Here is a 12263-nt window from a genome sequence, read left to right as displayed (position 1 = left end):
TGTGACTTCACTAGCACAAATAATAATGATTTCTTATGCACACCTATTGCTCCACCTCGCTACTACAAGCAGAATTCTTTGAAATTAAACCTCGCTTTACTTAATCTTGTCATGAGAGAGCAATTTTCCGGTGTTAGTTCCGATGATGCTGCTGCCCATCTCAATAATTTTGTTGAACTATGTGAAATGCAAAAGTATAAAGATGTAGATGGTGACATTATAAAATTAAAATTGTTCCCTTTCTCATTAAGAGGAAGAGCTAAAGATTGGTTGCTATCTCTCGCCTAAGAATAGTATTGATTCATGGACTAAATGCAAGGATGCTTTTATTGGTAGATATTATCCCCCTGCTAAAATTATATCTTTGAGGAGTAGCATAATGAATTTTAAACAATTGGATAATGAACATGTTGCTCAAGCTTGGGAAAGAATGAAATCTCTCGGTTAAAAATTGCCCAACCCATGGACTCGACTACTTGGATGATCATCCAAACCTTCTATGCAGGACTAAATTTTTCTTCGCGGAATTTATTGGATTCAGCTGCTGGAGGTACCTTTATGTCCATCACTCTTGGTGAAGCAACAAAGCTTCTTGATAATATGATGGTTAATTACTCTGAATGGCACACGGAAAGAGCTCCACAAGGTAAGAAGGTAAATTCTGTTGAAGAATCCTCTTCCTTGAGTGATAAGATTGATGCTATTATGTCTATGCTTGTTAATGGTAGGACTAATGTTGATCCTAATAATGTTCCGCTAGCTTCATTGGTTGCTCAAAATTCTAGACCACATCCTGCTAATGGTAATTCTTATGGGAGATATGTTTCACCTAATGAGGAAAAGATGTTAGAAATTGAAAGGGCCACCAAGAACTTTATGCAATCGCAGTATGAGCAAAATAAATTGTTTACTAAAACTATGAATGAGCAATCTACCTTGTTGAAGAAAATAGGAAATCAACTTGAAAATCTGAATATGGAGATTTCTGGGTTGCAAACTAAACTTGCAAATGCTGAAGACCGAATCTCATACATGTCTGCGTCACAATCTTCTTTAATTAATAAAATGGCTGCTAAACCTGATGATATTGAAAATAAAATTGTTACTACAGCAAATGCCATCCAAGTTAGAATTAATGAGAATATAAGATTAATGGCTGAACTACGTGCTAGGTGGGATAGAGAAGAAAATGAAAAACTAGCTAAAAAGGAAAATGTAGCTAAAGTTTGGACTATTACCACCACTAGCAATGCTAATGATTCATATGTTGCTGCACCTCCTACTATCCATGATAAAATAATTGGTGTTGGCAATGCTTCTACTCCTAGTGCAAAGCGCGCAAAATTACCCGAAACTCGCTAAAACCGCTGAAACCGCTTGTGATAAAACCGCTGAAATTTTTTCCAACCTTGGGGATGATAATCCCATTGCTTTAGATTGTAATGATTTAGATTTTGATGATTGCCACATCTCTGAAGTTATAAAGTTCTTGCAAAAACTTGCTAAGAGTCCCAATGCTAGCGCTATAAATTTGGCTTTCACAAAACATATTACAAATGCTCTCATAAAAGCTAGAGAAGAGAAACTAAAACTTGAAACTTCTATTCCTAGAAAGCTAGAGGATGGTTGGGAGCCCATCATTAAAATGAGAGTCAAAGATTTTGATTGTAATGCTTTATGTGATCTTGGTGCAAGTATTTCGTTATGCCTAAAAAAGTCTATGATATGCTTGACTTGCCACCATTGAAGAATTGTTATTTGGATGTTAATCTCGCCGATAATGCTAAAAAGAAACCTTTGGGGAAAGTTGATAATGTTCATATTATGGTTAACAATAACCTTGTCCCCGTTGATTTTGTTGTCTTGGATATTGAATGCAATGCATCTTGCCCCATTATATTGGGAAGACCTTTTCTTCGAACCGTTGGTGCTACTATTGATATGAAGGAAGGTAATATTAAATATCAATTTCCTCTCAAGAAAGGTATGGAACACTTCCCTAGAAAGAGAATGAAGTTACCTTATGATTCTATCATTAGAACAAATTATGATGTTGATGCTTCATCTCTTGATGTTACTTGATTCACACTTTCCGCGTCTAGCGGAAATGCGTTAAAGAAAAGCGCTTATGGGAGACAACCCATGTTTTTACTACAGTATCTTTGTTTTATATTTGTGTCTTGGAAGTTGTTTACTACTGTAGCAACCTCTCCTTATCTTAGTTTTATGTTTTGTTGTGCCAAGTAAAGTCTTTGATAGAAAAGTAAGTACTAGATTTGGATTATCTGCGTAGTTCCAGCATTTCTTTGTCGTCACGAATCTGGGTCTATCTCCCCGTAGGTAGCTCAGAAAATTACGCCAATTTACGAGCATGATCCTCAGATATGTACGCAACTTTCATTCAATTTGAGCATTTTCGTTTGAGCAAGTCTGGTGGCCTAATAAAATCCATCTTTACGGACTCGTTCTGTTTTGACAGATTCTGTCTTTTATTTCGCATTGCCTCTTTTGCTATGTTGGATGAATTTCTTTGATCCACTAATGTCCAAGTAGCTTTATGCAATGTCCAGAAGTGTTAAGAATGATTGTGTCACCTCTGAACATGTGAATTTTTATTATGCACTAACCCTCTAATGAGTTGTTTCGAGTTTGGTGTGGAGGAAGTTTTCAAGGATCAAGAGAGGAGTATGATGCAATATGATTAAGGAGAGTGAAAGCTCTAAGCTTGGGGATGCCCCGTGGTTCACCCCTGCATATATTAAGAAGACTCAAGCGTCTAAGCTTGGGGATGCCCAAGGCATCCCCTTCTTCATCGACAACATTATCAGGTTCCTCCCCTGAAACTATATTTTTATTCGGCCACATCTTATGTACTTTGCTTGGAGCGTTGGTTTGTTTTTGTTTTTTGTTTTGTTTGAATAAAATGGATCCTAGCATTCACTTTATGGGAGAGAGACACGCTCCGCTGTAGCATATGGACAAATATGTCCTTAGGCTCTACTCATAGTATTCATGGCGAAGTTCTTCTTCGTTAAATTGTTATATGGTTGGAATTGGAAAATGATACATGTAGTAACTCTAAAATGTCTTGGATAATTTGATACTTGGCAATTGTTGTGCTCATGTTTAAGCTCTTGCATCATATACTTTGCACCCATTAATGAAGAAATACTTAGAGCTTGCTAATTTGGTTTGCATATTTGGTTTCTCTAGAGTCTAGATACCATATAGTATTGAGTTTTGAACAACAAGGAAGACGGTATGGAGTCTTATAATGTTTACCATATGTCTTTTATGTGAGTTTTGCTGTACCGTTCATCCTTGTGTTTGTTTCAAATAACCTTGCTAGCCTAAACCTTGTATCGAGAGGGAATACTTCTCATGCATCCAAAATCCTTGAGCCAACCACTATGCCATTTGTGTCCACCATACCTACCTACTACATGGTATTTATCCGCCATTCCAAAGTAAATTGCTTGAGTGCTACCTTTAAAATTCCATCATTCACCTTTGCAATATATAGCTCATGGGACAAATAGCTTAAAAACTATTGTAGTATTGAATATGTACTTATGCACTTTATCTCTTATTAAGTTGCTTGTTGAGCGATAACCATGTTTCGGGGACGCCATCAACTATTCTTTGTTGGATATCATGTGAGTTGCTATGCATGTCCGTCTTGTCTCGAAGCAAGAGAGATCTACCACCTTCATGGTTGGAGCATGCATATTGTTAGAGAAGAACTTTGGGCCGCTAACTAAAGCCATGATTCATGGTGGAAGTTTCGGTTTGGACACATATCCTCAATCTCATATGAGAATAAAAATTATTGCCACATGCTTATGCATTAAAGAGGAGTCCATTATCCGTTGTCCATGTTGTCCCGGTATGGATGTCTAAGTTGAGAATAATCAAAAGCGAGAAATCCAAAATGCGAGCTTTCTCCTTAGACCTTTGTACAGGCGACATGGAGGTACCCCATTGTGACACTTGGTCAAAACATGTGCATTGCAAAGATCCGGTAGTCCAAGTTAATTAGGACAAGGTGCGGGCACTATTAGTATACTATGCATGAGACTTGCAACTTGTAAGATATAATGTACATAACTCATATGCTTTATTACTACCGTTGACAAAATTGTTTCATGTTTTCAAAATAAAAGCTCTAGCACAAATATAGCAATCGATGCTTTCCTCTTTGAAGGACCATTCTCTTTACTTTTACGTTGAGTCAGTTCACCTATTTCTCTCCACCTCAAGAAGCAAACACTTGTGTGAACCGTGCATTGATTCCTACATACTTGCATATTGTACTTGTTATATTACTCTATGTTGAAAATTATCCATGAGATATACATGTTACAAGTTGAAAGCAACCGCTGAAACTTAATCTTCCTTTGTGTTGCTTCAATGCCTTTACTTTGATTTATTGCTTTATGAGTTAACTCTTATGCAAGACTTATTAATACTTGTCTTGAAGTACTATTCATGAAAAGTCTTTGCTATATGATTCAGTTGTTTACTCATGTCATCACCATTGTTTTGATCGCTGCATCCACTACATATGTTTACAAATAGTATGATCAAGGTTATGATGGCATATCACTTCGAAATTATCTTTGTTATCGTTTTACCTCGCTCGGACGAGCAGTAACTAAGCTTGGGGATGCTTGATACGTCTCCGACGTATCGATAATTTCTTATGTTCTATGCCATATTATTGATGATACCTACATGTTTTATGCACACTTTATGTCATATTCGTGCATTTTCCGGAACTAACCTATTAACAAGATGCCGAAGTGCCGCTTCTCGTTTTCTCGCTGTTTTTGGTTTCGTAAATCCTAGTAACGAAATATTCTCGGAATTGGACGAAACGAAGACCCGGGGTCCTATTTTTCCACGGAGCTTCCGAAGACCGAAGAACACACGAAGTGGGGCCACGAGGTGGCCAAGCTATAGGGCGGCGCGGCCCAAGCCCTGGCCGCGCCGACCTATAGTGTGGGCCCCTCGTTAGCCCCCCGACTCTGCCCTTCCGCCTACTTAAAGCCTCCGTTGCGAAACCCCTGATGCGAAAAATCACGATACGGAAAACCTTACTGAGACACCGTCGCCGCCGATCCCATCTCGGGGGATTCTGGAGATCTCCTCCGGCACCCTGCCGGAGAGGGGATTCATCTCCCGGAGGACTCTACACCGCCATGGTCGCCTCCGGAGTGATGAGTGAGTAGTTCACCCCTGGACTATGGGTCCATAGCAGTAGCTAGATGGTTGTCTTCTCCTCATTGTGCTTCATTGTTGGATCTTGTGAGCTGCCTAACATGATCAAGATCATCTATCTCGTAATTCTATATGTTGTGTTTGTCGGGATCCGATGGATAGAGAATACCATGTCATGTTAATTATCAAGTTATTATACATGTGTTGTTTATGATCTTGCATGCTCTCCGTTTCTAGTAGAGGCTCGGCCAAGTTTTTACTTTTAACTCCAAGAGGGAGTACTTATGCTCGATAGTGGGTTCATGCCCGCATTGACACTCAGGGGAGTGACGAAACCCCTAAGGTTGTGTTGTGCTCGTTGCCACTAGGGATAAAACATTGGCGCTATGTCCGAGGATGTAGTTGTTGATTACATTACGCACCATACTTAATGCAATTGTCTGTTGTTAGCAACTTAATACTCGGAGGGGGTTCGGATGATAACCTCGAAGGTGGACTTTTTAGGCATAGATGCAGCTTGGATGGCGGTCTATGTACTTTGTCGTAATGCCCAATTAAATCTCACTATACTTATCATGTCATGTATGTGCATTGTTATGTCCTCTCTATTTGTCAATTGCCCGACTGTAATTTGTTCACCCAACATGCTTTTATCTTATGGGAGAGACACCTCTAGTGAACCGTGGACCCCGGTCCATTCTTTAATACCGAAATACAAATCTGTCGCAATACTTGTTTTTACTCGTTTTCTCTGCAAACAATCATCTTCCACACAATACGGTTAATCCTTTGTTACAGCAAGCCGGTGAGATTGACAACCTCACTGTTTCGTTGGGGCAAAGTACTTTGGTTGTGTTGTGCAGGTTCCACGTTGGCGCCGGAATCTCTGGTGTTGCGCCGCACTACATCCCGCCGCCATCAACCTTCAACGTGTTTCTTGGCTCCTCCTGGTTCGATAAACCTTGGTTTCTTTCTGAGGGAAAACTTGCTGCTGTGCGCATCATACCTTCCTCTTGGGGTTGCCCAACGAACGTGTGAAATACACGCCATCACCCAACACTGTCTACAAGAATAGAAGCACCCGTAGACATCAAGCTATTTTCTGGCGCCGTTGCCGGGGAGGAAAGGTAAAAGGCTCTCATACTCCGGTCCCAGGTAAAGTACTTTTCTGGCGCCGTTGTGTGTGTGCTCGAAGCTATTTCCTTTAGATCCTGCAATTGCATCTTTTTGTTTCTTGTTTACACTAGTTTTGCATAATGGACAACAATGAGCTTCTTATTCTATTTCCTGATTTAAGACATGGATGGTTTGATGCGAAAATTAAAAAACCCATGGAACATATTAGTATGAACGCTTTGAACACCATTGTTGCTAATGATATGGAAAATTCTAAGCTTGGGGAAGCTGGCATTTATGAGCATGATCTTTTTAGTCCCCCAAGCATTGAGGAGAAAATTTACTTTGATGATACTTTGCCTCCTATTTATGATGATTATAATGATAGTAGTCTTTTAGTACCGCCTGTTATGGAGGATAAATTTGATTATGATTACAATATGCCTCCTATATTTGATGATGAGAATAATAATGATAGCTACTTTGTTGAATTTGCTCCTACTACAATTAATAAGAATAACTATGCTTATGTTGGGAGTAGTACTAATTTTATGCATGAGACTCATGATAAGAATGCTTTATGTGATAGTTATATTGTTGAGTTTGCTCATGATACTACTGAAAGTTATTATGAGAGAGGAAAATATGGTTGTAGAAATTTTCATGTTACTAAAACACCTCTCTATATGCTGAAATTTTTGAAGTTACACTTGTTTTATCTTTCTATGCTTGTTGCATCATGCTTCATGAATTTGTTTATTTACAAGATTCCTATGCATAGGAAGCATGTTAGGCTTAAATTTGTTTTGAATTTGCTTCTTGATGCTCTCTTTTGCTTCATACTCTATTTTTCATGTGAGCATCATTAAAACTGCTGAGCCCATCTTAATGGCTATAAAGAAAGAACTTCTTGGCAGATAACCCATGTGTTTATTTTGTTACAGTACCTCTATTTTATATTTGTGTCTTGGAAGTTGTTACTACTGTAGCAACCTCTCCTTATCTTACTTTTGTTGCATTGTTGTGCCAATTAAAGTCTTTGATAGTAAGGTTCTTACTAGATTTGGATTACTGCGCAGAAACAGATTTCTTGCTGTCACGAATCTGGGCCTAATTCTCTGTAGGTAACTCAGAAAATTATGCCAATTTACGTGAGGGGTCCTCAGATATGTACGCAACTTTCATTCAATTTGAGAATTTTCATTTGAGCAAGTCTGTTGCCTCAATAAAATTTGTCTTTACGGACTGTTCTGTTTTGACAGATTCTGCCTTTTATTTCGCATTGCTTCTTTTGCTATGTTGGATGGATTTCTTTGTTCCATTAACTTCCAGTAGCTTTGAGCAATGTCCAGAAGTGTTAAGAATGATTGTGTCACCTCTGAACATGTGAGTTTTTGATTATGCACTAACCCTCTAATGAGTTTGCTTTGAGTTTGGTGTGGAGGAAGTTTTCAAGGGTCAAGAGAGGAGGATGATATACTATGATCAAGAAGAGTGAAAGCTCTAAGCTTGGGGATGCCCCGGTGGTTCACCCCTGCATATTCTAAGAAGATTCAAGCGTATAAGCTTGGGGATGCCCAAGGCATCCCCTTCTTTATCGACAAATTATCAGGTTCCTTCTCTTGAAACTATATTTTTATTCGGTCACATCTTATGTACTTTACTTGGAGCGTCTGTGTGCTTTTATTTTTGTTTTGTTATTTTCATTCTCTGAATAAATACATGCTTGTGTGGGAGAGAGACACGCTCCGCTTTTTCATCTGAACACATGTGTTCTTAGCTTTTAATGTTCATGGCGAAGGTTGAAACTGCTTCATTAATTGTTATATGGTTGGAAACGGAAAATGCTACATGTAGTAATTGGTAAAATGTCTTGGATAATTTGATATTTGGCAATTGTTGTGCTCATGTTTAAGCTCTTGCATCATATACTTTGCACCTATTAATGAAGAAACACTAGAGCTTGCTAAATTTGGTTTGCATATTTGGTCTCTCTAAAGTCTAGATAATTTCTAGTATTGAGTTTTGAACAACAAGGAAGACGGTGTAGAGTCTTATAATGTTTACAATATGTCTTTTATGTGAGTTTTGCTGCACCGGTTCATCCTTGTGTTTGTTTCAAATAGCCTTACTAGCCTAAGCCTTGTATCGAGAGGGAATACTTCTCATGCATCCAAAATCCTTGAGCCAACTACTATGCCATTTGTGTCCACCATACCTACCTACTACATGGTATTTCTCCGCCATTCCAAAGTAAATTGCTTGAGTGCTACCTTTAAATAATTCAAAATTTATCACCTCTTATTTGTGTCAATGTTTTATAGCTCATGAGGAAGTATGTGGTGTTTTATCTTTCGATCTTGTCATTTACTTTTGACAGACTTTCACAATGGACTAGTGGCACATCCGCTTATCCAATAATTTTGCAAAAAGAGCCGGCAATGGGGTTCCCAGCCCCAATTAATTAACTTTCATTAATAATTCTCTTCACATGTTTTGCTCGATTCATCAGTAAGCAACTTAATTTTGCAAATAGACACTCCTCCATGGTATGTGAATGTTGGAAGGCACCCGAGGATTCGGTTAGCCATGGCTTGTGTAAGCAAAAGGTTGGGAGGAGTGTCATCCATAAATAAAGAAAAACTAAACTAAAGTACATGTGTAAACAAAAGAGAAGAGGGATGATCTACCTTGCTGGTAGAGATAACGTCCTTCATGGGAGCCGCTCTTGAAAGTCTGGTTGATGAGGTAGTTAGAGTGCCCACTACCATTCGTTGACAACAACAAACACCTCTCAAAATTTTACTTTTATGCTCTCTTTATATTTTCAAAACCAAAGCTCTAGCACAAATATAGCAATCGATGCTTTCCTCTTTGAAGGACCTTTCTTTTACTTTTATGTTGAGTCAGTTCACCTATTTCTCTCCACCTCAAGAAGAAAACACTTGTGTGAATTGTGCATTGATTCCTACATACTTGCATATTGCACTTGTTATATTACTCTATGTTGACAATATCCATGAGATATACATGTTACAAGTTGAAAGCAACCGCTGAAACTTAAATCTTCCATTGTGTTGCTTCAATACCTTTACTTTGATTTATTGCTTTATGAGTTAACTCTTATGCAAGACTTATTGATGCTTGTCTTGAAGTGTTATTCATGAAAAGTCTTTGCTTTATGATTCAGTTGTTTACTCATGTCATTACCATTGTTTTGATCGCTGCATTCATTACATATGCTTACAATAGTATGATCAAGGTTATGATGGCATGTCACTCCGTAAATTATCTTTGTTATCGTTTACCCGCTCGGGACGAGCAGGAACTAAGCTTGGGGATGCTGATACGTCTCCGACGTATCGATAATTTCTTATGTTCCATGCCACATTATTGATGATATCTACATGTTTTATGCATACTTTATGTCATTATTATGCGTTTTCCGGGACTAACCTATTGACGAGATGTCGAAGGGCCGGTTCTCGTTTTCTGCTGTTTTTGGTTCCGTAAATCCTAGTAAGGAAATATTCTCGGAATCGGACGAAATCAAGGCCCAAGCATCCTATTTTTCCACGAAGCTTCCAGAACACCCGAGAGTCGCCGGAGGGGGCCACCGGGCCCCCGGATGACGGGCGGCGCGGCCTAGGGGGGGCGCGCCCCCCTAGTGTGTCACCGCCTCGTCGCCTCCCCGACTCTGCCTCTTCGCCTATATAAAGGTCCCTGACCTAAAACACGATCGGGAAAAGCCACGGTACGAGAAACCTTCCAGAGCCGCCGCCATCGCGAAGCCAAGATCTGGGGGACAAGAGTCTCTGTTCCGGCACGCCGCCGGGACGGGGAAGTGCCCCCGGAAGGCTCCTCCATCGACACCACTGTCATCTCCATCAACGCTGCTGTCTCCCATGAGGAGGGAGTAGTTCTCCATCGAGGCTCGGGGCTGTACCGGTAGCTATGTGGTTAATCTCTCTCCTATGTGCTTCAATACAATAATCTCATGAGCTGCCTTACATGATTGAGATTCATATGATGATGCTTGTAATCTAGATGTCATTATGCTAGTCAAGTGGGTTTTACTTATGTGATCTGCGGAGACTCCTTGTCCCACGTGTGTAAAGGTGACAGTGTGTGCACCGTGTGGGTCTCTTAGGCTATATTTCACAGAATACTTATTCACTGTTATGAATGGCATAGTGAAGTGCTTATTTATATCTCTTTATGATTGCAATGTGTTTTGTATCACAATATATCTGCGTGCTACTCTAGTGATGTTATTAAAGTAGTTTATTCCTCCCGCACGGTGTAATGGTGACAAGTGTGTGCATCCGTGTTAGTACTTGGCGTAGGCTATGATTATGATCTCTTGTAGATTATGAAGTTAACTATTGCTATGATGGTATTGATGTGATCTATTCCTCCTACATAGTGTGAAGGTGACAAGTGTGCATGCTATGTTAGTACTTGGTTTAGTTGTGTTGATCCGTCATGCACTCTAAGGTTATTTAAATATGAACATTGAATATTGTGGAGCTTGTTAACTCCGGCATTGAGGGTTCGTGTAATCCTACGCAATTAGTGGTGTTCATCATCCAACAAGAGAGTGTAGAGTATGCATTTATTTATTCTGTTATGTGATCAAAGTTGAGAGTGTCCACTAGTGAAAGTCTAATCCCTAGGCATTGTTCCTAAATACTGCTATCGCTGCTTGTTTACTGTTTTACTGCGTTACTACTGCTGCGTTACTACTGCTTGTTTACTCGTCCCGGGCAAAGCACTTTTCCGGTGCCGTTGCCACCGCTCATACTTATTCATTCCACCCGTATTTCACTATCTCTTCGCCGAACTAGTGCACCTATTAGGTGTGTTGGGGACACAAGAGACTTCTTGCTTTGTGGTTGCAGTGGTTGCATGAGAGGGATATCTTTGACCTCTTCCTCCCCGAGTTCGATAAACCTTGGGTGATCCACTTAAGGGAAACTTGCTGTTGTTCTACAAACCTCTGCTCTTGGAGGCCCAACACTGTCTACAAGAATAGAAGCACCCGTAGACATCATACCTCCTAGCAAAACTTGCATGACCAAGGAAACTCCTTATACCTTTTACATCACTTGGAGGTGGTACCTTTCTATTGCTTCTAATTTAGCTTTATCAACCTCTATGCCCTTACCTGAGATCTTGTGGCTGAGTATTATCAATCTTGTACCATGAAGTGACATTTCTCCCAGTTCAAGACAAAATTATATATTCACATCGCTGCAAAACTTTGTTAAGATTGCTTTACACGATGCTTAAATGAATTTCCATAGATGGAAAAATCATCCATGCTATTTTTAACAAAATACCTTGGAAATATAGCAGTCATACATCTCTGGAAGGTAGCGGGTGCATTACATAAATCAAAAGGCATACAACGATAAGCATATAAACCAAAGGTACAAGTAAATGTTGTTTTGAGTTGATCTTCTAGATGAACAAATATTTGAGAAAATCCAGAGTATTCATCTATATAACAGAAGTAAGAATGCTTTGCAAGCCTCTCTAATGTTTGATCTATGAATGGCAAAGGATAGTGATCCTTCCTAATTTCTCTGTTTATCTTCCTAAAATTAATGCACATTATATGCCCAAAAATAGTTCTAGTAGGGACTAATTCATTGTGTTCATTCGGTACAACAACAAATCCACCTTTATTTGGGACACAATGAACAAGACTTACCCAATCTCTTTCAACTACATGATAAATTATACCCGCATCTAGGAGGCTAATTATTTATTTTCTTACCACTTCTTTCCTTTGTGGTTTAAGTCTTCTTTGAAAGTCTGCAACCGGTTGAGCGCCTTCTTCTATAAATATTCGATGGGTGACTATCGAAGGACTGAACCCCTTCAAGTCATCCATAGAATACCCAAAAGCTTTACGCCGGAGA

This window comes from Lolium rigidum, chromosome 3 (assembly GCF_022539505.1).
Source record: "Lolium rigidum isolate FL_2022 chromosome 3, APGP_CSIRO_Lrig_0.1, whole genome shotgun sequence".
Taxonomy (NCBI): Eukaryota; Viridiplantae; Streptophyta; class Magnoliopsida; order Poales; family Poaceae; genus Lolium; species Lolium rigidum.
This window is presented reverse-complemented; position numbering follows the sequence as displayed.